This window comes from Tympanuchus pallidicinctus, unplaced genomic scaffold (assembly GCF_026119805.1).
Source record: "Tympanuchus pallidicinctus isolate F22 unplaced genomic scaffold, pur_lepc_1.0 scaffold1, whole genome shotgun sequence".
NCBI lineage: Eukaryota > Metazoa > Chordata > Aves > Galliformes > Phasianidae > Tympanuchus > Tympanuchus pallidicinctus.
Window position 1 is genome coordinate 42,039,503 of NW_026294618.1, and position 27,520 is coordinate 42,067,022.

Below are 27,520 nucleotides of genomic sequence, written 5' to 3' on the forward strand. Positions count from 1 at the left end.
ACCTACCCTCGCAGTGCAACAGCCATCACCATAAGAATGGTCAGTGGTCTGCTATGCTGCTAGCATAGCTGCTTGAGAAAATACATACATTTGGTGATTCCAGGACAAGAGGAGGCAGCTCTGGCTTCAGGGTGCCTGTTGTACTGTTCACATGGGCAGGACAGGTAGAATGGAGACAGGTCAGGAAACCTGCTTGTGTCCTGCCACGTGTTCCAGCTTCAGGAATATCAAGTCTTTAAAAGGTTAGATAACAGCAGGACAAGGGAAAATGGCTTTAAGTTGAGGGATGGAAGATTTAGGTTAGATGTCAGAGGGAAGTACTTTACAGAGAGAGTGGTGAGGTGCTGGAACAGGCTGCCCAGAGAGATTGTGGATGTCCGTCCCTAGAGGAGTTCAAGGCCAGATTGGATGGGGCCCTGGGCAGCCTGGTCTAGTATTAAATGTGGAGGTTGGTGGCCCTGCATGTGGCAGGGGGATTGGAGCTTCATGACCTTTGAGATCCCTTCCAACCCTGGCTATTCTGTGAATAGCTTTTCGTTTTCCAAAGCATAATGCAGAGTATTTACCAGGCCATACAAAGTATGTGATGAATGAGGAATTATTATACATGACTGCATATACAGCTGCCAACATGCAAAAAAAAAAAAAAAAAAAAAAAAAAAGGTGATCTTTGTGAAGCTTGTGGTGGTATCTTTAGATGTAAGGGAGTTGTTTTGGATTATGATGCTGTGATGTGCACAAGCAGCTTGACCAAAGCTGGTGTAGCACACTGGAGCTGAGGGCCTGTGGCTGAAAATTCACCTGCCCGCTACCTTGCAGGGTTTCTTTGAGGTGAGAGCTGTAAGCTCCAGGTGCTCCCAGAGCTCAGACTCCCCTTTGCTGCTCTGGTGTGTGTAGGGTGACAGAGGCTGCAGATGGATACAGCTACCAAAACAGGACAGGTGGGATTATGGGAAAGGCAGACCCTTGATTTACGTCCCCTGGTCTCCTCCTCAGCCTGCACATCAGGTCTTGGGTGTTACTTGTCAGCCAAGCAGTTGTGGTTTTTTTCCAAGCATTCCTTAGGGAGCAACACATGGTATAAGATGACAGAAACTATGATTTCTTCTTTCTCTTTTTCCTAACAAGATGACTGCAAAGAAGGTATTGTTTCAGTTGGCAGTCAAAGAAGATTCATGGCTTCTGGCAAATCATTCCACCCTGTAGTCTTTTGCTTTTGGTTGCGTGGCTTAATACCTTTGTATGTTAGAGCAGTAGCTGTATCACACGTTCACACTGCACATCATTTTGCTGTCCAGGCACTTCAGGACACAGCTTTCATGGGGGTTTGTTCCTCTACGCATTGCCTACTTGGGTTGGGAATCTCTGCTGTGCATCAGAGATGTGGGCTGCCTCCTGCTCTGTGAGAACAAAAGAGGGCCCAGCAAGTGGCTCGTGGCTGCTAGCTGGGAAACAGCCGTGACCTTGTTTGTTTTGAGCTAGTTTTCGGATGAAGAAAGCATCGACATTTCTTTCTCCTCCTTTTAGATTGATGGGTGGAAGCAGTCCTTGGGATTTGGCTATTTTCAAAACAAAATATTTGACCTGAAAGGTAATATTTATAGCAGGCAGCTAATAGAAAACACTCTTGCCCTCCCTGTGTTCTGCTTCTTATGCGTATGTGTGTGCATGCTGCTGGTTCCCTTTTGGGTCTGACCTCTCCTGTGCACACCATAGCTTCATTGCCTTCACCTCCCGAGGTCCCCTTCTCCAGAGACATGAATCACTGGAGGCGGCCGGGGTTGGTATGCGGGAAGCAGGGTGCAGGAAGTTCACGGCAGTCCTGTGCCATGCTGACCCTGTGCAAATGTCCCCTCCTGCTGGGGTGATGGATGGCGCAGTGGCTCCGCGTCAGTCACTTCTGAACCTTGAAGGTCATCCGGGAGAACTTATTCTCTCTTCAGAAAAAGCCCCTGAAGGGATGTTGATTTAGTGACATCTAGCAAGGACTGACCCTGTCAGTCAGTGTAATAATGTTGTAGCAGGGAATGATGTTAGCGTCAGGTCACTGGGTCTTGGGCGAGAGGAAGCGACGGCTGGGCTCCACAGAGCCGCTCCTCCTGGGTGGCTGATGGGATCTGGCAGGTGGGAAGGGATTGTTTTGGATGAGGTTATCTGGCTGACGAGCAGTTGCACTCCTGGCTCTACCGCGGCAGCAAGCACGATGTGTTTTAAGTGAGGACTGGATGAGGCCTTTTCCTTTGCTTTTAAACAGGCGCTCTCACTTTATTTTCCTTGAGGAGAAAAACATTGTGCCAGGAAGGCAGTAAGAGCTCCAGGGAGTTCGAAAATGCCCGTGTAAATAGAAGTGGTGCCTGCAGTTTTTTTAAGTTCTGGTTTCCTATGAAGTTTGGATTCAGATAAATCTAATTTCCTCAAGCTTGGACTCCTGTGTATGTCTTTAGTCTGTGATTGTTCAGTGGGGTGAATTTCAGGTTGATCCTGGGCAGACAGCAAGGAGAGTGCCTGCACTGCTGTGTGCAATGCAGAAGGCTGAAAGCAAGCCGGTGCTAAAGCAGTGTTGGACTCAGATGGGAAGACCCATGCAGTGGGTCTGTATGAACAGACCATCAGGGGGATGGAACAGCCACATTCCTGACCTCCCTTCCCCATCTCCCACAGCACAGATCAATACTCAGAGTCAGAAAACAGCCCCTGCCCGAGATGCAGCGCCTATAGGCCTGGCACGGAGGCTCTCGCAGCTCTTTCCTCTGACCATCGCTGCTGGCTTAGCTAGACGTGAAAGCATGCAACATTTTTATCCAGCTCAAATTGGTGCTAAGCCAAACAGCAGTGAGTTAATGACCAACTTAAAGCTGGAGACCCGACACAAAATTCAGCATTCTGCAAACATCGAGAAGTTCCAGTTTTCAGACCAGCTATTACGGGTTCACAAATAGAGATCATACCCTGAACAAGTTGGAATTTGAGTGAACTGAAGCTGAGTATTTATTAAAGCTGTATTTAGACTGGGCTGTGATGAGACTGGATTGCAGAGCTACAGGCTGCGATCAACACTCAGCAGGAGGTTATTTAGATTAAATACCAACTGTCTTGGAATGGTGGGAAAAGTTTCAGACAGAAATTTTATTTACTGTTTTTTTGTACAAAGTTGTGGGCTTATAGTAATATTTCAGGAATTTTGTTTTACAGTTAGTTTTTCTCCTTGAAGAAATGTCCTTTATGCTCTGCAGTGTTCTTGAATTCAGCCCCTCCCTTATATGTCTGTGATGAAAACAGTTCATATCCAATTTACTCCCTTGCTTTATCTCCTTACTGTGAGACTGTAATCATCCTTTTGCTTTCTTTCAGACTTTTTTTTTTTTTTTTTGCCAAGAGGGAAACAAGACAAACAAGACAGAGAACTTTTATTTTAAAAAGAAAAAAAAAAAAAAGAATCTGTGGTTTGTTCTTCTTGAAGTTTTTCTCTGTTCTGTCTTTCCTTTTCCATTTTTCATGTTGACCTTCCTTCTCACCTTTCCTTTTCCTGTGTCTTGTCTTATGGGTGGGCTTGCTCCTCCCTTCTCATCTACTCTTTTATTTTCAAAAGTAAGAATGGTGACTGATTGTTTTTTCCCCTCATTGTTTATCTGCTTGTCCACACCTGTTTCTTTCACTCTGATTTCCTTCAAGTTTTAGCATGCATTTTCTCTCACTCTGCCTTTTGCTCTTCATTTCTCCTCTGTGATTATGCCCTGTCCCGCAGCTCTCCCTCTCCCTGTTCTGAGCTGCCAGCGCTGGCTTTGCCTGGCCCTCTTCTCCTCCAGCAGCAATCTTTGCTGTCATGGTTCCCCTGACACCCCCATGCCTTCCCATTTCTGCCCGTATTCAGGTATTCAGTTTGAACACTATTGTCATTTGCAGCATTTTATTTTGGGGTCAGCCTTTTCAATAACTACTGTGTGTAGGAAGCACCATAATGACTGTGTTGTAGAGCGAGGCTTGAACTGCATAAAACAGGGTCCACTGACTTACTTTCAGAATGAGTGAAAAGTGTATAAAAATCACAGAGAGGAAAAATGATACTCATGCAGTTAGTGTCCCTATAAACAGAATGAGTGATTCCGTAAACAAATGTGGCAAGCATCTCCCTAAAATGAAAAAAAAAAAAAAAAAAAAAGCATGTTTCCTGTAATACTACTTTGTGTTTATACGGGGTCTCTAGTCTATTTCTGGCTCCATAATGTGAGCAATGCAAAATACTGGAAATTATAGCTAAACTACTAAAAGTCTCCAGCCCTTCTCACTTAGTCGAGTAAGTGAGGTTTCCTGTTTCTTCTTGTTGTCTGGCTACCATGGTGGAGGTATTCTGTACAATCGCTAATTATATCTAAAAGTTGTTTGTTTTGTTTTTTTTAAGTTGCTCACAATTGCTGCAAAGATTTCCAGAGAACAGCTCTAGTAATTGCTTTATATCTTTTGCCCCCATTACTTCGTGTGGAGGTTCCAGGTGAGACCATGGCTACCAAAATCTAGCTGTGCTGTCCTTGTCACACAGCACTGTGGCATAAATCACCGTCACAAAGAGTTTCAGTTTTGCTGGGCTAAATTTATGCAACTGCTCTCAAAAAGCCATAGGGAAAGGCACAAGCACATGAAAAACAGCTGAATGCTAGAACAAAACAAAGTGTCTCTGTGGTCAGTGCATGGCAAATGGGCAGGAGACTTCATCTGTACAACAGAGGCTGATGAGTGAGGAGTGGTACTGCTTGGTGTAAACTGCTCAAGCAACCTGAATTCTGGTGAGAACCCTGCATGTCCCTCTGAGAGCTGTGCAGTACAGGCTGGTGGCATCTTGTTAAAAAAGAAAGTGATACGGATTTTGTACAGTACATACACTTTCCAGTAACGATTTCAACAAAGTTCAACCCGATAAAAATTATGAAAATGTTACAATGAAGATCTTTGATCAGAATCTACTTGGGCTCAAATTGAAACTATCTTGCTTGATTTTCCCCTGTCGGAATGAAACCAAATACTCATTAAATCACTGCAACAGCATTTAACATCCTCCTGTCTTTTAAGTAATCTAAAGAAGTTTTTGTTTCCAGCAAAATAATTTCACCAAAGTCACATTTATCATCTGAACTTTGCTAAGTAGGTTAATCAAATTGTAATTTAATATCTGAATCACAAACACTGTGTCAATTGTGCAGAGCTCTCTCGTTACACTTTCAGGCCTTACATCCTTGCAATTCCTTTTCCATCCTGCTGATTTAAAAATACTGTAATGTTTTTTAAGCTAAGAGGTTTTTAGCTTTTAGTCAGAAACCATAAGTGAACCACCTCAAGTCAATTAACATGCTTTTAAGCAGCATCTCTTTCAGTCTCTTGCAGTGTTCAAATGCTGGCTGTTTCTTAGTGTACCTATCCCATATGAGATTTTGGGGAGGAGGATCCGATATATATACGCAGTTTCATCTCCATATTCTGACAATGACAAAATACATTTCCCATATGGTTTTTAAAATGTCAACATCATTGAAAGAGAAAAAAAAAATAAAGAAAGTAGCTGCACAAGTCCTTAGTTCTCTGTTCTAATGCTAATACTCTAATATTGTAGGTAAAATGTGAGAGTGTAGAGAAGGCAGCAGTGAGCTTCTGGTGTTGTCTTTCTTATGGGTTATCTTTTGCAGGTTAGGGAGGGATCGATCCTTGGCTCTAGTTCATTGACAGTGTGGCTTATGCTTCCCAAGGTGCTCACTTGTACCTGATGTCTCCTAGGCACAAGCCTCCAATGGGGTGCGCACCATAGCAGCTCTATTTTTTATACAGTCAGGTCCATATTTGGAGAAGGTCCCAGTTGGTGCACTTCTGTGTGAAAATGTTTAAACAAGAAATTTTAAAGCAGTTTGAGATTTTGTGCCAAGGTCTATGATACTCTGTCAAAATCTCCTCCGAGCCGGGCCACTTTAGGAAGTCTGCTCCTTCTTCTGTTGCAACATCTCTGTTTTGCAGAAAATTCAGCATAAAACTATAATTAATAGGGTTATTAAAGCAGACAAGCAGCCTCTCTAAATTCTAGCACAAGTCCCAGTTGCTAAGTTGCTTATTTATCAGCAATTAAATATACATATATATATATATATACATACACAATGAATATCGTTTTCTGTTCTGCTAATCTAAAGAGAAACATTCTTGTTCTTCATGTAAACAAGGGAACTGTAGTGACCTTCCTATTTTGGATTTCATCAGTATGTCACGCAGTTTATTTTCCAAAATCTAATAAAAAGGATGGGAAAAATTCTTTGAAACTCATTAAGATGAACCCTAATATATATGATTTAAAATGTGGTTTCTTTGCTTCTACCAACTGTTTGCATGCTATGCTATACAACTGGTTTAAGATCTTTTACATCAAGAAGTGGTGAATAACAAAGCTGCGGCTCTCGCCAGAGTAGGGGTGACTCTCCAAGCAGAGATTTCTACCAGCACAAAGAGAATTCTTGAGAAAGCTTAAAGCTGCTATTTATTGTGGTAGCCTCTGAGTCTAAATAATGACTGTTGCAGCTTGAACCTAGAGTTCCCAAACTGCTGCCCCATACCGATTCCCAGGAGGGTATTTCACATCTCAGCTGAAAACGAAACTCCAAAGTTTTGTTTGCCGTGGCTTTCTGCAATATGTGCCTGTGTCCTCTCTTAAAAATTTGGTCCTGGGTTCTGACTGAGCAAACAGCAAAATGGCATATGGAAAAATTCAAGTTTTAACTTGGTTTTGTATTGAGCCCTTGAATTTTATTATCAGTCATGAGATTTCAAAGCAAGATCATGGGTTGATACAAAGCTTTATGCCATCAACAATTTGACAACCTATTCCCAAAGGCAATTTACAGCTTAGCACTTGCAGCACAGTCAGGAAAGTTTTATGTGATCCTGTATTTGTTCTGAGCGCTTACTGTAGCTCTGAACAGCACGGCCTCCAACACAAGTGTCATAAAAGTAAGAAAATACACATTTCTCTGTCACTGTTAATTTTATATTGAGTTGTGATAGATTTATGAAAGGAGGTATGCATAAGAAGCACTATTTATTTCTATAATGAAATACTATGGAAAATGTGTCAAAAATGCTCTGGGGTAACCACGCTTTGATAAAAAAGGATGAGTTTAATGTATTAAATAAATAAAGGTGGTTTGGTGAAATTTTTTTTTATATTATTAATATATTTAGATCAGAGTGGTGTATATGTGAGATACCAGTTCTCTAAACATGGGCTGAGATTCCCCATGGCAACAAAACTAAGTATGCCCATTTGCCAGATAGGCAATTTAGAGAGAGTACAGGATTCATAACCAAGTTTTTTGTTTGCTTTCTTCTTGTAAATGGTTTATTTTGGACTAATCTCAGGTTGGATGTGTGCGGAGGGCATCAAGCCATGTTCTGAGGCAAACCTGCTTTGTAACATTTGGAAAAAGTGGTTTGGATTATAGTTTCCCCTCAAATGATTAACAGGCACAAATGATGTTTGATTTTTACTTGCCTTAAATTTAAACAGCATTCAATGACAGGGTAAGTCAGAATTAGGTTGGAAGTCATACAACTGTTTATGTTTGACCTGGTTTCTACAGTTAGATGAGTCTCCTTTTCCTGCATTAAAATATCCATAAAAACATGCTGAAAATTTCAAGTCTCACCTAGTTACTCACTTTGTTGTGGCTGCTGCTATCTTTATGAGTTTGATCATACAAACACTTATATACCGATGTTCCACTTGACGGCCTGTTAACATACACCGTACAAATAAAATAACTTCTGTTTCATCTAGTTTTAATGTGGCATTCTTCTCGGAGAATAAGAGGTGGAAAGATTGACTTGAACAACCTTTTCTGTCGTGTATTTAGGATTATTCCCTGAATTCCTGACTCTCACTTGGCTTTCTTTTTGACTATTTTTATTACTTATCAGCTGTCTGTTACTTAATAGATCATCAGATACCACATGTTATTTAGGTAGGTGATTCTTTGCCCCTGCAGCTCGAGCAGTTAGTCATGTTATTATTATCCACGGAGCATGTTTTTCCTATGGAAAGACGGGTAGCTAGGCTGTTTATAAGCTGGCTACCAAGAAGGCGTAAAACCCCATACAGTTCTGACTGTTCCTCTATACATGGAAAGTACAAAATAATTTAAGAACTGTGTTTCTCCTTTTTACTCAGTTGATGTTCCGAATAAGATTTCAGCAGAATTGCTTTCGTGATGCAGCAAAAAAACTGGCCAAGGTCTCCACTGTTTTTACTCTATCTTTCTTTCTCTCTGTGCCCCTTTTATGTCTTGCAAATTGACATTGTCGTTACCTAAATTAACCTCTTCTAAATTTGACCCCCCTCCTTCCTTCCCCCTTCCCTGTATTTGGATCAAGCATGTCTGTGGGTGGGGCAAAAAGTGAACTCTCCTAACATACAGTACAAATTAGGTCTTTTTAAAAACAAAGACTTCTCTTAAGAATAGCTGTATTTTATTTCTGACAAAAGAAGGCAAAACACAAGTACGCAGTAAATCAGAAAGTCAAATGTGTGTAATCTGATGCCAAGCGTAAACATGTATGGACTTTACAAGGCTTGCTGACACTAGATACTCTGATTTTCTTTCATTTGAAAAAGTGCTTTTGAGTTTTCACAGTAGTGCTTGCAAGATGCAGTCAAAATCACCAAGTGAATAAGAACAGGTCTGTACAATCAGATCATGTCGAATTGAGCCGTTTTTAATCGTTTTATGGGCAGAGTATTTTCTGCTCAGAGTTGCAAATATAAATGTGGTAGCTCTAGCTGACTTTGCAGGGAGTTTTTTTGGCTTGATTTTTGGCAGAAAGTTTCTTAAGTAAATCCAATAAAAAGCTGCTAAAGAGTCACTATACACATACTAACAAAACTGTTTGATTTCTGGAGGTTCAGTACATACCTACCCCTGGATATTGGCCCTAAACATCACCTGATTGCTCTATTAGCACCGAAGGACATGCACACATTTCTGTGTTGAATAAAGGAGAGCAGGAGGGAGCGATTTAATAAAGATGTTGTCTTGTCTTCACTGCTGTTATGTCAGGCCGCTGTAAGAGATCACAGGATTACTGCATCTGTGCAAAAGTACTGCTGTAAAATTGTAAACTTTGAGGCTGCTTAACATTTGTACTGAGCAGTACAAGCTGTGTTAATTATCGATCTGTAAGTTCTCCAGTACTGAATGGTGATGGGGTAGCTCCTAGAAGTCTGCCAAGGAATTTTTAGCGTAATTTAAATGTTAACAGTATTTTTGTAGCCGGGTGTTTATTTTAAGTGTATCACAAGGGTTTCTAAGTATGAAAAAGACTGCATTCAGAGCTGGTGAGTGAGAGTTCTGTTCTTCAGCCCTACCTCTAATTATACCATGTGACTGAGAGAAAGGGTGTTTCATTTTTGCTTGTTCATACTTTACAGCAGCTATTGGAGTGCTTTGATTTTGTTACAGGGAGGCAAATATAATAACTTTCGTCCTTTATGTTTCTTCCAAAGATGGTGAGACGTGATAGTCCTTATGTCTAGTAAACAGAGAGATCCTGATGAAGATGTAGCTACAAGATTTTTTTTGTGTTGAAAGACAGCATTCTTCACAGTTGGTGATCTGAGCCTCCAATGTCCCAGCACACAGGGAAAATGAAAGACCAGGGGAGATGTTGCATTACCTTTCCTCCCCTCAACTCCTCCTCTTCCTCACTTGGGAGGTGGCTGAGGGCTGGTTTACCATGCAAGCTACGGCTGCCATAGGACTACTTGGCCCTACACCAGCCCACACAGTCCTCAATTCAGGGATCATGTGCTTGGCAGTTCTGGAAAACTGGGCACTAGAAGCCAACTGAAAACATAGATGTATTTAATCTCTAGAGAAGTAATGTGCCCAAGGAGCTACACTGGTAGGATTATCACACTGCAACAGTGCCCCTAATGGTGTCTGTTCTATACACAGATCTGCAGGCAAAAAACACAGCAAAGTGCTGGGTTCACCTCACCTGGGAGATGCCTCGCAGCAGGCAAACTCCCACTTGCCAGATATGATAGCACTGCACTGGAGGTGTGAAGCAAGTGTAGCACAAGCCAAGTCCCTAGCCCTCAAAACATCTAGGGAGGGAAAATCAACTGCTTCCCTCTTCATTACTGTCCCCAGACACAACTATGTCAGTAGGTTGCGGTTACTCCTCAGTAAAGACTGGAAAGAAGAGGCAGGATGGTGTGCTCCTGTGGCACCACAACCAAGGGACAGCTTCCAATGAAGGATCTAGAGATGTCCAGATGGACTCACAAAGTGCTTCTCTTTCCCTTCTCCTTCCAGCCCCCAACATTTTTCGTGTAAGGAAACAGAACTGGCTCCTAAAAGTCACTTGGATGAATATAAACTCTTGAAAGTGTCACGTAGCCCCTGGAATAATTCCAAATAAACCCCGGCTTATTTGGAAAAATTTCTTCGTGAAAAAAAAAAGAAAAAAAAAAAAAGCACAAACATTGGTCTTTATCCAAGGCCGTGAAATCAACAGGGAGACTCATTTCAGAGGGCCTTGGATCTGGCCCATTGGTGGCTATGATCAGAAGGACGGTCTGGTACAATAAATCATTTTTAGATTCCTGTCTTAAGGATGCAAGCAAAGTTTGGTGAGAGGAGAAAGAAAGGAACAGTCTTCAGCTGCATTCAAGTGAAATCTCCTTCCATTTTCCAAACTCTTTGAAACTGTTGTTTATAGACTGTCTTATTCTTCTATGATTGTAGTACCTTTCTTTCTCATTTTTCTTTTATGAAGATTAGAAATATTTGTAACCATTTGAAATGAAAAGAGTGAATTAGCTGTGTTAAGGACCATAGGTTATCCCAGCTAGTGTAAATACCCAAGAAATGGAAGAAGAGGCAGGACAGAATGGACTGAGAGAAATATCAAACATTTGACCTAAATAATGCGTGAGTTTTTCAATGTGCATTGAGTAATAGAAGCTTGAAGCTGCCTATTTGTTAGTATTATGTGCCTCGCATCCTTTTTTTTTTGCTTTCTTTCTTTTTTGTTTGAGTCTGAGAACTGTGAACACACTACACTTACTTCGTCAGGAAACCACAAGCTTCAGTAGAAGAGCATGGCTGCTAAATGCAAGAAAAAAGCAAAGCATTGGCGTAGAGGTTGGAGAGTTTATTACGAGGAAGACAAATCTTTTTACCCACAGAATAGCCATGGGAAAAAGTTAACATCACTGCAAAGAGTACAGGGTCTTTCTTTAGACTGTCACTTGTAACATAGTCAAATTCCAGCTTCTACAAATGGTAAATCAAGCTCTAATGTCTGAAGTTGGCTTAAAAATTACCGTGAAAGTAATATTCTGGGTTCTTTTATTAGTCTTCTGGGTTTTATGCTATTAGATTTCAGTTTCATGCTTTTCACTGTCACCAGAAAGACTAGACACTTAATTTCTTTCTCTCGTGAAGGATGAGATTCCCATAAAATTATATGCTTTTTTAATACAAGAGTTTAAAAAATGCCTGTACCCATAGTCCCACCGTAGGATTCTGAAGAACTCGCAGCACTGGTCTTGCATAAAGTGTAAGCTGATGATAGATAAGCAGAGTCTCCAAAATGGCTGTAATAAATGCTTTCTGTTCCTTGCCTAATCTGATAGATACCCTCTTAATATCCTGAAATATTGTGCTTGTAAACTGTTAAGGAGTTCCTACCACCTGGAACTGTACAGGATATTTGCTAGTCCTGCAGCATCCTAGGCTAGGATGTAGCTTCAGGTGTGTCCTCTTCTCTCCCGTGTGCTAAGCTAGGAGAAAGCAAGGGCAATAAGCAATAAGAATATATAATAAAGCAATAAGAAGTACAAAAGGAGCTCTGACTTTCACAGCAGCTTTAATTAGTTGTCTTTTCCCAATGGAAATTGTGGAGGTTGACAGTAATAACAGGTTTTCCTTTTGGAAAACAGGTCTGGAAATTGAACAGAGGCTGAATTTTTCAGATCATCAAGAAGAACAGGTAATAGTGCATCAGAAAGAAATTATCCGCTTGGCAGAGAACTAGCGCAGGATGCTCCAATGGGTTGAATTGACCAGCCTGCCGAGATTAAAAGTATGATTGTATGGTGTTTCAGGGAGATTAATTAGCTTCCACTCTTTTATTAAGCTCACAGTGAAGAGAGCAGCTTTTTGGGAGCTGGGTCAGATTTACTAATAAATGCCACAATTATATCTTGGTCTAAACTTTGGGATACTTGTGTGATAGCAAGATCCTACCAGTGATCCTTGGTTGCTGCTTCTGAAGGAAGTAAGGAAGCAGAAGAGAAAAGGTGATCCTTAATTTGAGCCCTTGATTTGAAAAAGGATGACCATTCCAAGTAGAAAAGAGTTGGGGCATGACAGAATGAAGTTGTCTTACTGAATCAGATGTGGAGGCTTAGCAGTCCCAGGGAAGAGATGCAGATCAGAGGGAATGTGTGGTCCATGCCTTCTTTTGTCCATCAGTTCTTTTGTCTGGAGCAGGGCAAGTAGCTCAGCACTGTATGGGACATTAATTCCCAAGTTTGCTCATCAATTCATCTTACCAGCTTCTTTCTCTAAGTTCACATGACCAGGTACACAAGGAGCTCTGGCACTGAGGTGGGCACTTTTATGTGGGAGGTAAAAGACTTTTTAGTTCCCTCCAAGGTAGAAATCCACACTTGACCACTTGTGCTGCCCCAGTTACGTAGAAAAGGTTGAACCAGTGTATTATTACAATTAGTTGGTTTGTATGTTTGCTTGTTTGTTTTTTAAACTTTTCATAATATGTTTTTAATGTTGAGTTCCTGTGCTATCATGCACAAAAGTTGATACAATTCTTTAATACTTTGCATTCCTGTAAATACAGAATTATTTGCTGTCTAGCTTCTGAATTAAACAACAGCATGTATATATGTGTGGTTGTACTCACTTACAGTAAATGGGAAACAAGGGAGACCTGAGAAGGATAAATGAAACCAAAGTGAATCACAGAGGAGATAAGTGGTGAAAATGGGTAAACAGAAAATTCCACTTCTGTGGGAAAACATGGAGGAACAAAACCACAAGCAGGAGAGGAAGCAGCCAAATCTAAACAATGAGTTGCAGCAGCAAGCTACAGCAAATGTGATTTTAAAGAACAGAGTGTTCACAACAGACATGCATCACTGCTGAAGATCAAATGTGTGAGCACTGCTTTCTTGCTTACCCATCCCCAGTACCTGCACTGGAAGCCTGGCCTCTTCTGTCCATCTTGTTTGTTCAGTAGTGGACTTCATATGACTGATTCAGTTCTCATTAAACTGATTTACTGGGCTCACTGGCTCTGCTCAGCTTCAGTTTATTCCTACTTTGTTTAAAATTCGGGAAGTGCTGGGGGAGGGGAGAGGACACTAATGGCCGTTCTCGTGCAAGTGGAGTGGTAGCTGATTTATTACAAAGGTTATAAAGGAAAAGTATTAAGTGTGTTCCATTCTGCTTGGCAAAGTCATCCTGCACAATGTCCAACAAAACCTGAGAGCGCTGTTTTGTACAAAAAAAAAAAAAAGAGAGGGAGGAGGGGTGTGTGTGTGTGTGTGTGGAGGGGGGACGCTCCACCAAAGATGTGCTCTTCTTCTTTTGAGCATTAATTAAGACTGTAAATCACAGGCAACATGAAACAACTGTATTCGATGGAACGTGGACAGTTCTGGAGTTCTGCTGTGCTCGTGTGATCAGTTTGAATACCTACACTGAAACACTAATGGGAGAGCAAACATCAAAGAGAAATTTTGGCATGAAGAAGCAGTCTGCAGGACCATTACATGGATAAAGTTGTAAAATAGACTCCTCTGTGCAAACTAGGAAGGGAGGTGGAATGAAAGCTTGAAAGGTTTATAGGAACTCAGACTTCTTTTCCTCTCATGCACAAAGGCAGTCCCACGTTAATTTGGTCTTGTCTTGAAATAGGCTTGTATATCTGTGTTCTGAATAAAAGATGGGAAAGGAAGGTAACAAAAAAGATCTTGTTCTTGGAATTTGAAAAACTCAGTTAGTAGTCTTTAAAATTAATTTTCCTTCTCAGATAAATAGTTCAGGGAGTTTTTTTGTCACGTCATATCATAGAATCACAGAATGGCCTGGGTTGAAAAGGACCATAATGATCATCTAGTCTCAACCCCCCTGCCATGTTCAGGAACCAACCACTAGAAGGAAACTGTAAGGAAAGGTGGGTCATATTCCCAAGTTTATAGAGTTTTTTAAACCTCAATTTGTTAGGATCAAGTAGTTTTATCTTCTGCAAAGCAACACTTACAGAAACTCACCCAGCAATTCTTTCACAAATCTTAAAGTCTTCTGAATGTTTTAGAGTTTGTTCATAAGAAGCCACCTAATCTTGATTTAAAAACATTAAGTAATGTGGAATCCTCACACTCATATCAGGTTGTTCATTCTGATATTAATTTTTAAACTAAAACTTTACCTTTAAAATTCTATTTTTTTCTCTGTGATTTCATCGTTTCAGTTTCTTACTAAATGTGTCCATAGCAGGTACTCTATGCTCTAGTTGTGTCCACTCGAATGCAGTTGAGACAATGATTTGACCCACTGTAGAATGTAGTCCATTTGTTCCTCATTTGGTTTAAAGCTACTGGATGTAACCTCTTGACGGAAAATGGACTGTCCTTAGTAGTTAATTCACAACTTATTTCCCAAGATGGCATGTTCTCATAATTGTAAGTAGACTTCTGTCCAATTGCTTGTCCAGGATTTCTCAAAGTGATTTTGGTTCGTAAAGTGTGGTTTATAATGTAATTCATAATGTTGAGAATTCCAGAATGGTCAATGTGGTTAATTTTCCTCCTTGTAGAATATTACATTGTAATAGAGATGTTCTCTTTAAATACACAAGATGTACAGGGGAAAAAAAAATAAAAAAATAAAAAAATTTGTAAAGAATAACTTTGAGAAAAAACTGGAATATTTCATATTTCAAATATTTCACATGTAGAATCCAGGAATCCTATTTGTCTCTGTAGTCCCCATAAAGTGGCTTCTTTCCCTGAGCTTGGAATTTTATTCTGTCAAAAGATAACCATTTGATGTAAAAAATATTCATTAATACCGATACACTATTGCTATATTTAAATACAGTATAAATTTTTTTTTGCAATAAGAGGGGGAAAGGAATTTGTTCTATTACAGGAATGTGCATGCTAGAGGGTTTATGGACAGGAAAGAGAATTCAAGTGTCTTAAGCCAAAGGTAATGTTCAGAGTAATTGGACTTGTCGTAACTTGCAGAAAGAGCCGATTTATCTGTATGCTACTTACGTTGTCAAGGAAAGTACTTGATGTAAAGCACAGGTGTCCACTGCTTTGCCTCTGTACTAGTACTTGAGAGCAGTACTTTTCCTTTGCTTGATGATCAACTGGCCTTCTATAACATTTAAGACGGCGTCTTTTTTATTACTTGGAAACTAGAATTTTGATGTCTTGGCATGCAGTGTCTTGCAGAGATACCCAGATGGTCATGAATGGGAATAGAAGCTTTCTTTTTACTAAAAAGAGTTGAACTGTAGCATAGTCATGTGCTGGGAAAGGCTTTCATGTGCGCGTGAGGCTTACACTTGCATGTCCAGATGCAAATAATTTGAAGAGCGCACATTCTTGAACTGTACCTATGCTGGAAAAAAGACCTTGTCAAAAAGGCTGAGGGAATAGAAGACGTGTCTGTTATTTCCTTGCTCCGAGCTCTCTGTTGAAAAGGGAGACACATCACAAACTGTATTAATAATTATTTTTTTAAAGAAACTTCAAAAAGATATTTTTAATCCATCCAGTGAAGCCGTGCTTGACTGTGAGGGGTCCCCTCAAAGCCTGCACACAGAAGCATGCTTTGATTCCACAGTTGTCTTTCTGGCAGTGCTGTGCCTGGTTTGGATTGACTGTGGTTAAATATGTGGCCACAGGAAAAACCTTTATAAAACCTTCCGACTTGTAATGATTGGCAGATGCAAAGGATCTGTCCCAAGCTCTTTAAAACAAGCATATACTACAACATAGGTTCCATAGTTGCCACAGTGTATGTGTTCTGTCAATTGCTGGATCATTCAGGAGACATACTTGTCTGTAGCCCAGAGATTTATATCATTTCACAGATAATTTTTATGTACAGGAAACGGGTAAAATACTTCTGAACGAAAGGTGGTAAGTAGAAGTGAGAACCGAGGGAAGTGCTGGGTTTTCCATCTCTTGTTGATTTCTGATGAAGGTGCAGTGCATTGCTGAGAAATGTGCAAAGAAAGTGCATGGGATTGCTAGCCAAGTGGAAAATGCTGGCCAATGACATGTAAATGAGTGGGTTTCCTGTCCTCACTGACTTAATCTGAACTGGCAGAGCATTTGTTACCAATGTGGTTGCTGTTCCCCAGTGATTCCATGTCTGTAGGTAAGCATGCCTTAAGGCTGACTGGGTAAACATGCTGGCTTGGAAGAGAGAGCATCAGAATTTTGTGCTATTCCCTCATCTCCAGTTTAATTCTGGGCAATGCTCTGGGCTGGCGTATCTTTCACCTGGCCTCATATGCCTGAGCTCTGTTGGAGCTCCTTTGACTGTCCATGGAAAAAAATATGTTTACAACATTTATCACTTTCAGCCATCCACAACAGGGAAATTCAGATGCAGTTGAATGAAACTAAAACTTAGCACAAGTCTTTGAAATGTATTAAGATATGTGATGATGCAGATGGATAAACAGTGCATGTATCAAAAGGCATTGGAGATTTCATACACTGGGAGAATTTTCCTCTTCACGCACAGCTGTACAGATGTGTGCATCTGTCTTGGGGGGGGGGGGGAAGGTAAAGATGTTCACAGACCTCTCCCCCTTTCCCCCCAGAAGCTCATTCTTCATACACCCCCCTGTTGCTTCAACTGCCAGTCCACCACCTTTTGCATAGCTGTGCTGGCTTCAGGGAGCCCCAGAACAGAGTGCCTTCAAAACTGAACCCTAGGTTAGATAAAATTCCGAGTCATGCCCCAGGGAGTTTTGGTCTATGGAGGATTGCAGGACTGTGTCTCAGTTTAGCAGTGCACACTGCTGGTAGCTCCTTGTCTGCTATGTGGATGAGTAGTGAGGCTGTGCCCACTTAAAGAGAAACCTGTTTGCTCCCGCTGCCTTCAATGGAGGCTGGAGGGGGGGCGCTGCCAAGAGCCTGCCAGGGAAGGAAGAGTGAGATGGCAGTGCTGTGGATGAAAGCAAGGAAGGGAATCTCAGCAGGCTTTGAGCGAGCTGAGAGGCAGACTGTACCGTAGGATGCCCACACTCCCCCCAACATGGCCCTAAGGACTTGTGGGTGAGCTGCCCAGATCTGGCAGGGCTCAGCCTTGCGTCTGCTACGTGCTCGGGGATCTGGAGACATTTTTTTTTTATCCCTTCTTTCCTGGTGTGACAGGTATGCTGCATCATGCCTTCAGTTCCTCTGATTCTGCCATTACTCATTGTTGTTTCGTGTTAGCAAAGCAGCAGGTATTGCAGTGCCCTCCTCTCCACACACCCTGCCAGCATGCCCCACAGTTTCTGTTCCCTTGCATTCACCCGAGGGCTGGTGAATGCAGCCTTGCTTCATCAGCTGGAAGGTGACTAGTTAAAATCTAACTAGCAGTCTCACACCCAGCGCCTGACAGGAACAGTCTTGGAAGACTATTAAGAAAATAAAAATTCCCTGCTCTGCCATATAATGGAAATGAGTATACTTCAACAGCCATCCGCTCTAATCTGTTAGCCAGCCCTTAGCAGCTTACCAAGCCTGTATTTAACCTATTTCCCTAATGGCAATTAAGAAATGTTTTCATTTCCCAGGGAGAGGATTGCCAATGAAATCCCCCTCTCCTCCCCAATCCCATCCCGAGGCCCACGCTCCCCTCCTCTTCCCCACACCCCACCTCCTTCTTCCTTAGCCCGAGGCATCCAAAGCATTCCCTGTGTGTTTGGGTAGCATGCAGTGAGGAAGAAATGATTAAGCAGCTGAATGTTTGAAATCCAGCTAAATGCACCGATTATTATCTGCTTAGGGCTTTCTTATCTTGAACTGTGTGGTGCTTAATGGCAGGCCCATTGTTTTCAGCTCAAAGGTATTAATGAAGGAATCAGGGCAGCAGGCTGATGTCATAGGTGGCTGAAAGGTGACTTGCTGCACTGATTTCTCTTACTCCACCCCTTCCTAAGGCCCTTCCAACTAGTTCACTGGACGGGTTAGTATTTTTAGAGTGGGGGAAAAAAAAGTCAGGTTGCATGTGTGTGTCTGGTAAAGGGATTGTGGAGGCTCCTAAATATCCTGCTTAGAAGATGTACTCTTAGCTACTGCTCTACTTTCCCACTTAATAAAGACACGGCGTGGATCGCCCGGGTCTCAGTGTGAAAGCAGTCAGTCCTTGCTCACACCAGAGACCCTGGCAACTAGTCTGCACTTTACATTCTGATTTGTATCAAAGGTGAGGATCTTAGTTTATTTTTCAACATGAAGAAAGAGCTGGGAATAAGTAACTACTACCAATTGATACTTTTTTAGGTGAGCACAGCCTCTGAGGTGATAGAGGGCATAGGAAAGCATTTCTGTACTGAGTATCACTTGTGCTTTCGTGTTTCCAAGCTATTTATTTATTTAATGTACATCATTATTAAATGCACAGGGGTATATGTTGCATGAAAGGAAACCTGTCTCTCTGGGGTGGGATGTGTATTAAGTTTTCCATAACTTGGCACAGGCGATGAAAGAACTGAAGATTCAAAGTAAAATAGGTTTTGTTGTGATTGTGATTTAATCATATATTGTTTTTGTAGCCCTTAACTTAAAGCTTAAGAATTTCTAGTACTGCTCTGCACTGTAAAGCTTGGCATCACGTTGCCTACAGAATGGTCAATGTAAAACACAATTCATCAGCTATATATTACAGGCTCAGCTAAGAATTTGAAGAGAAGCCTTACTAGAAGATTGTTTCTGTGGAACAAATGGCTTTTATAGAACAAGAAAAGAAAAACTGTTGTTAAGCAATTTTGTGTGCATACAAATGCAAAAAGGCCTCATGCAGGAATCAGAAATGATTCACATTTTTGCATTTAAATGAGACTGTCCTTTTATGTAATCTTTTTGATTACAGGTAAAATTAATGTCTTTGCTGGCATGTGATTAGTAAGTTAGGGCTCTTGTCCTGCCTGTACAAATGAGTGAAGAGCCTTCTCCTTTTTTGTATCTTTGGTTTTGTATGTTTTTGTCCAGTTCAGTTTGGGTCTGTCAAACATGTAGTTGTTGCTGTTCGCTTAAGTATTTTGAGCCTATTGAAGGAACCGTCTGAATAGTTCAGTGGCAAAGACTAGATAGCAGAAGAGAAAGCAGGAAAGTGGCACTGAGCACTAACACATGCATCAAAGCCAGCTGCTGAATTTTTTTTTTTTTCCTGTCATTAGGAGAAAACAAACGATATACCCCTGGAGTTGCTTTTTTTTTTCCTTCACTTGCTCATGCAAGTCTTGTTTTGCCACTGAAAACAAAATGTAATAATCTGAGCAAAAACAACTACAACCAAAGAACTTTCTAAAAGCGTGAATTGAGGTGTGCCAAAAGAGCTGAGTACACTGACCGGCACTTGCAGTCCCCTCTCTCCCTCTCATGTAAGCCCACAGTTTCTTTAGGTTCAGCAGTAAAAACCTATTGAAATGTGAGATTAACAAACTGAGGTAATCAGTCTGAGATGATTAGGGAAGATGACTATTCTTTTCTTCAGATGACCAAAAGTTGTCTTCTTGATTTCCTTATCTTCAATTTGCTATTTCGCAACTGTTTCTTTCTAAATCTGTATTTCCTGTAAAAATCTAATACTTTACCTCATATTTCAGTTTGTATGTGTATAGCACCAATATTTGTCATGAGTAGTGAGGTCTGTCTTTTCCATAACATTTTTGAGATTTTTTTTTAAAGGAAAAAGTGTTTGTTTTTTTCTTCAGCAGTTTGGCAGATTATGTGTCAAGCCCAGGGTGAAATTCTGTTTGCTGAACTTATCTTAAACCTAAGAAGGGGAGGATGGTTCCGTTTAAAGGTCAAAGTGTTTCAGGAATTGAATTAGTTATATTTTTCTTAACTTTACAATTTTCTCTTTCTCCATCCAGACTTCAGATTTCAGAAGCTTTTCAAATGCCTCACTCGTGTTAATTTTATACTGAGTGATTTAATTAAATCCCAGAATGGTTAAATATCCATGTGCCTATTGTTACCACCCACTGCACAAAACATCGCTCTGGGAAGAAATGCAGTGTTTGAGGTTAGGGGAGAATGCTGGAGCTGACAAAATTCAGATGCTAATGATAATTAATTTATATAGTGGCAAAGATAGGTGCGCTGCCAGGTGCTTTACAGGCAGATAAGATCTGGTTTCTGCTCCAGTGAGTTTACAATCTGAGGCCCCGGTGTTGCAAATAGTTATGCACATGAGTTATGCCACTGAGCACAGCGACACTACTCATGCATGTGGAGTTACTCACCTGTAGTGCACTTATCTGTATACAGTTTCAACTACATTAGCTTTGCAATTGATTTCACTGTGAGTCAGTAATTGTTCAGCATAATAATTGAGGTTATTTAGTAGGCTCTGCCAGTCAGAAGCTGAAAGAAAGAAAGGGGACATTTTTCATTAAGGAGATTGAAAATTGAGATTTTTCTGGGAAGTTATTTAGTATGCAAACAATTTGTGTTAAGCACTTTTAAGTTGGATTGACTGAAATTGTGTCTATTTGCTTACCAATCACACAGGAGAAAAAAGCAGCATGTGATAATTGGAAGGGAAAAGTGTTACTCTCCTTCCTCATTTGTCCTGATGCTGATGTGAGGCCCCATTAAGAGTGCTTCCAGTGAAATTACTTTCAAGTCTGGGAAAATTTAATCAACAAAGGCCTTGGTAGCTGTAAATTTGTGGCAACAGTCCCTAATTCATCTTGTAATTCTATGACAGGCTCTGAATTCCCTGTATTTGGCCAGAGATCACCTCAGTGGACAGTTAATGAAAGAGTAGAGGGAACTTGAAGGTCAGTTGAAAGAATTCTTCTTTCTTTGTGGATGCATCTTTGTTGTTGTTGTTGCAACTCATCTTTGTCTAATTTATTAAAAAGTTAAAACGTTTGTTGTTGTTTTCTGCAAAGGAGGATTATTTCCCATGTTGCTTACCTGCATTTAGCCCTTGGAGTATTTACAAAATACCTCATATTGGAATTCTCAGAATATATGTTTCTGTTGATGTTACCAGACAAAATTACACTTTAGCAAATTTGTTTTTCTTCTCTGGGTATAAGTTTGAGAATAAAACTTCAAAAGATGCCACAAACAGATATGCTTTTGAGAGTAGTAAATCTGATTCCAGTATAGTGAAAACATTTTAGTTGTTGGCTCAAGACCTGTAGCGCCCCAGTTCAGCTCATAATAATGAATCTGAACTTCAGAAGACTGAGATTCTAATCAAAATCACACTGGAAAACACATTTGGGTCTGCTGGATTCATACTGGCCAGCAGATAAGTTGAAATAGCTTTTGTTCATTGAGGAGCTATAGTAAACAGGGGCTGACTTTGTAAGAGGATTTTCTTGTGACTTGTGTAGCGTAATAGATATGTTGAAAATAAACTGGAAAAAAATAACACATGGGCAGGAAAATGGAATAGTGGCCTCTTTTTTTCCATCCTTCCTCTTTCTTACTTGGTCTGTAATCAGTGCCCATTAGCACTATCTTCTCTTTCAGGATCTTTTGTTTCTTACTTTTATCTCTTTCATTGTGCCCCTTGGATACCTTTGTATCTTAATCTTCTCTTTTTCACTTTGTGCTCTAGCCTTTTTGTTTTTTCTTTTCCTCCTTCATTTCAAATTGCATTGCAAGTACAGTATCTTCCCACTGCAGAGTCTCCTCCCTTCTTCAGTCTTTGTCAGAATAAAATTTGTAGTGCTCACCATGATTTGGCACTTCAAGGTCAAGCGTCTTGAGAGACCACTCTGGCATCAAAGGGAAAGGAGGTGTTGCTAGATGAAGTCTGCCAGCTTCAGCTGGTAGGTGAAGTGGTTGTTTTACAGCACTTCAGCTCTTAGCATCTTTTCAATCACAACAGGATCGCTGTTACTTCCTCTGAGGTTGAATTCAAAATCCTTTCCAGCTTCTGGGAAGCTTCATTTACTGTTAAATTAAATCTACAAGCTGGGACGTCTTCCTTCTTTAGGGACCCACGTGATGAGCAGAGGCATGCGGTACCAATAGCGTCAGCAGAAGGCTCACTGAGCCCTGCTGAGCCCAGCAGATATCAGTGCAATGCCTGAGCAGCCCATCCTTCCTTTGCCTGTACCGCCCAAGGAGAAGGCCTTGCTCTCTGAGGCTGCTCTCTATCTCTGCCGCCTGGCCGTGCCCAGGAGCCCACTGCTGCAGCCAAACACAGCAGTGGTTACAGTAACAGAGCAGTACATCCCTCGTGGACAGTGTGTGACTGTGGCCACTACTTGCCATTTATCAGTACTGGGGGATTTCCAGCTTCAGCACTTTTACAGATCACGAGTGCGGTATGGTAAGCAAGGCGATGCCTTTTAGCTTGATCATGCTATTGTTTCTGTGCAGATACCGGGGTTTTTGCTCGTATTGAAGCCTTTCAGAATGACTGGGTGTCTGAAGAGTGGCTATGGCCTCAGGTAGGAAGGATGTGCTGGCTTTTGAACCATATATGAAATGCGCACAACATAAAAGTCCTTAGGACTGGGTTAAACCATGTTAGCCAACACAATTGTAGGCAGATCTGCAGAACAAAATGGTCATTGTCTTTTCACAGATGTAAGGGGGGAGCAGGAGCCTAGCCTTTCACAGTACTGGCAATTAAGAATTCCTGCAAGTGGTGAGTTTCCAACTTTTGGACAAGAAGCCCATTTGGGAAAGTCAATGGGAAGTGATCAGGATCATTTTGCATCTTGATTTGGCAGAGTAACAAACCGGCTTGAAGGACGGAGTTGAAAATCTTATGTTTGTTTGTAGAAGGCTATTGTTAATATAATCGGATGTCAAGCTTCAAAAGCATAATATGTGTTTATAAATGTTTTATTAATGATGTAAAAACAATCTAATAACAACATAAGAAAATTCTCATTGTGACAGGAGAAAAACAGTGCCTCTCCTGACAGTGCTTCTTGTCAATGGGGATTCCCCTGTGGAACACTAACCAAGCCCATTCAGAAAGGCCTTAATTAATTTAATTAAAATCTGTCAGATCAAACTGATTAGCCTGACATTCAGCCTGGCAGGGGGGAGGCCAGTTCCTATGTCAGACGGGTACTGAGGTGGGCTTGCTCTCTACTGTCAGAGGCACGCAGGCATGTGGCCTGAGGTGCCTTTCTTTGTCAGTGGACTAAACATGGTGGCTCCTAGGCCAGCCATTCAGTTGCTTTTTGTCAGAAAATATTTTGCTCTCTAACAGCTGTCCTAGTTGAGGAAGGGATGGCAGGTACCTCACTCTGATTGCACTGAGTGGCCTCTTCTAACCTTTCAAAATATTGGCCATCCTATGTCTTAACTGTTGCTCATGGCCGCTGCCACCTGGCAGGAGAGAGGCACAGGCTGCATCACATGCTCTCCTCCCAATGCAGCTGCTGGCTCAGGGCAGCTTGGAGAGCTGTTTTTTAGGCTGTGAAGGTGGCACAAGTGTCCTTGGTGAGCAAAAGGCTGCCCAGCACTATCAAATGCTATGAAGGTCCAAGTCCACTCGGGGCATCCGAGATGAAAGGCACTTTCTGTCACCTGCAACTGTCGTGAAACTTTTTATACAGTATTTCAGGTAAAACTGGCTGCAAGTGTGTATGTTACTGTAGCTGAACTTTCCAAAGAACAGCATGACCACATGTGGCATCATCCTTTCAAAGATTGACCTGAGGTGGAAACTGAGAATTTACACCCTCTAATGTCTGACTGTGTTCATCCAAAGTATGAGGAACCTCCTTAACCACATAGGCTTCTTAATCCTACAGCTGCTAAGAATGATGTGGTTTCTATGGCAAACATCAGGACGGCCAATGCAATCTGTGTCCCTATCCCTTTTCTCTTTCCACTTCCTCTACCCCACACATGTACATACGGAGCATTTCTCATCTTCAAAGCTTTCTTGTAAACACTTTTATCCATCATTATAGTGGGACGGACGCATCAAAAGGATAATGCTCAGGTTTTTAGGCCCCAATCCTGCAGGCGCTTAGGCATGTGTTTTAGCTTTGTGTACTGTAATTCAGGTTTCAGTAGAACCATTCACAGTGCATTAAGCATATGTGTAAGTCCCTGCACGTTAGGAACTGTGAAGATTAAACAGCATTCCAGTTTGCTAGAAATCCAAAGGTAGATGAACATGGTGACCCCAGCTACACAAGAACAGCAGTTCCTGAAGAAAGTGCTGCAGCAGCTGACATGAAAGACTTGCCAATAAAAGACCTGTTAATAACCTGTAAGAGTCTGGCCTTTATTTATGAGAAGGATCCTTCTGACAGAACACTAAAGTGCCAGTTTCTCCAAAGAGTGGAAAGCATCTGGGCATCCAGCCCATCACGTAGGGACACATGTACCAAAATCATCTTTTTGTAGTGTTTAGCAGCATGTGTCCCATTTTAGTACTCAGAATCAACCAAACTTTTTGCCGGTGAAGTTAAAGAGATCAATTCTTGGCCAAACTAGAACGTGTATTTCATTTGTGAATTTTTTTTTTCCCCATTGCTTCTCAATTTTTATGGCCTTTTCAGTTGAATAGATATTGGTGTTCTTGAAATGTACACGTAGACACGTTTTCCACAAACTCTGTAGGCTTCTTTGATCCTGATCATATTACTATCTTCCTGCTGGCCCAAGGATGAGACCTCATTGCAAGGGAAACGTCTAATACTGAATCTGCATGATCTCTGTCGATGACGTTCCAGCAGTTTCTTCCCAGCTCTCTTTCCTTTCTTCTTGCATTTTGACACAATGTCCCTTCTCTGGCATCCCCCCAAGTTCCCCATTAGTTTTGTCATAATACAAAACTGAATTCTGTTCCAGTGCGCTCATTACATTAGATTCTGTTCTAAATTTTATTTTATACTTCATCATCAGGTACCTAGCTTGAAAAACTTTAAGATTCTGTTCATGAAACAGTGTGAGTGGTTGGCTCAGCACATTGCAATAATGTAAGTTTGTAGACATAAGAGGTCAAGAAGAAGGACTTTTTAAAGAGAGAATTGTTTGCAGGATTATATAAAATTTGTCTCTTCCCATAAAACAACTGTACTAACTGTACTATTTAATTTTGATTTTTTTTCTTTATCTTTTCAAATGTTAGCCTAATATTTGAGGAAATAACACATTATTGATCTATTTTTCCCTCCTGGATCCTAGATCACAGTTTAGGCCCTACTTCAGCAAAGTACTTAAGAAGAGGCTTATCTTTAAGCACATGTTCAAGTCTCAGGGGAGTAAATGAGAATTAAGCAAATACTTAAGTACTTTACTGAATAGGGATAGAATTAAGCATGTAGTTGAATGTTCTGCTGAATCAGGGCCTTAAAATTAAAAATTAATCTTATTTGTGCTGCAAAGATTGAAAAGCTAGGCACTAGACTGGGATGGTGCATTAATATAAACCAGGAACAGGATAGTACCAACTGTCACAAGTGGAAGGGTGTATGGGTACTGTACAAGTGGGGCAAAGCTGGTGGTGGTCAACTAGTGGGTAGGGTGCAGGAAAGAGATGCATTCAGTTCCTAGGTCTGTTTTAGACTAAATTAATGAAGGTTGACTGTGCCTGCTGCTCCAGTCCTGTCACTGTTGAGCCCTAGCATGCATAGCAAGCCATCTTAAGGAGAACAGTTGCTATACTAAGTCTAAGTTGCAAAAAGGTCTTAATCTTTCTAAGTCCCAATGCAGACCCTGCAAAGTAAAGGCAACACTTCCTTGCCTCTTCCCTTTGTGCCTCCCTTGTCTATCTGATTGCAGTCTCTTGGAAGTGGTGAAGTTTCCATGTGTTTATGCAATTCATAAACTGGCACACTGCTGCTCTTCCTCGGGACTTCAAGATACATGTGTAAGAAAAAATAAAAATCCTTGTGCTTTATATGACATGATATCACTACAACTGAAGTTTTTGTCAAAATTTAGCTCATACAAAATAATATCAGCATTAAGCAGTTTTGTGACCAGTATTTTTAACTTGTGAGAGGAAAAGAAAAAAAAAAGTTTGGAAAAGTTAACTTCCACTTAGGAAGACAGCTGCTGTTTCTTTTCAGTCTGTAAAGCTGAGTTGCTTACAAATTAATGTATTGAAACAAAACTTCTTTGATTTAGAGACGTTGCATATGCAGATCTCTATTATTGTATTTTGGTGCCTTTGGATTACTTCTAAGCAGTTTTTGGTACCAGTAATAAACACTGGAAGTGTATAAGCAAAGTACTTGAGAACCATCTTTTCTGCAAACCTGGAGCTTATGCCCAAGCCTGGCTCCATGTGTGGAGTTGCAGCAGTCCGTGTTATCATTCAGCAACGCCTGGAGAAGATTGATTGACCCAAGTGCCCATCTTGAACTAGGCTTCATTTAGGAATACTTAACAAGTATTCATAGTGAGTGTAATATGATCTGCATGGGCACTAGCTAATGGTTAACTGTCTCTGTTGAACCCGAGCTCCTTAAACAAACACTGCAAGTGTGGGATGAGCTGTCTTATTTCTGCAGAGGCATAGTGCAGGTTGGGAGGCTAACACTTTCTTCTAAAGAGTAGAGGACAGCAGGAGGGCTTTCACTCTCTGCTTGAACAGGGACGGAAAGCATCACATTACTAGAGCTTCTATTTTCAAATAAAGATGGGAGAGCTGAGGGTAGTGGGGTCTCTGAATACGTCCTGAAGTTCATAGCGTGGCTGACCTCAGCTCAGCTGTTAGCTTGCTTTTTTAACTGACCCTTGTCTGAACAGGTGCTTGATGCAGTATAAAGCTTCTCAGAATAGCTGGCGTAACTTTGCTTTCACACTTCAAGGCAAGTGAGAGAAATAGGCAAGAACATGCTTAACATAGGAGCAAACTGTGTGGAGATACTCAGTATGGTGAATGAAGGGGCAAGATAGTGCTGAGACTTTGAGCTTTCTGTACAAGCCAAAAACCTATTAGATCAGGTGAGTCAAAACTCTGTGGATCTTGCTTATATGCTGGGGGCTGTGAAAACTTTGTGGAAATTGCTTGTCCTAAGACATAGTGGGATAATAGTTTTGTTTTCTGATCTTATGGTGGTATATCAAGGCAAAAAATGCATATGTGGGAGAGACCTCTCACCCAATTTTTGCAGTGATGGCATCACATCATCAGCTTGATTAATCCTTGATTTAAAAGTGTGATGCGTTAATTTCTTTTGTCTGAATCATTCTTTTGTTGTTAGAATTCCTGATTCTGGATCAGTGGTAATTCTCTCCTTAAAAAAATAATTTAAAAAAAGCAAGCAC

At 41.0% G+C, this 27,520-nt stretch overlaps 1 protein-coding gene across 1 annotated transcript in view; it reads left to right on the top strand.

Moving 5' to 3' along the window:
- The window catches only part of PRDM1 (PR/SET domain 1), a 97,345-nt gene that overhangs the window by 17,524 nt on the left and 52,301 nt on the right, over window positions 1-27,520 (top strand). The gene's annotated exons all lie outside the window — the stretch shown is intronic.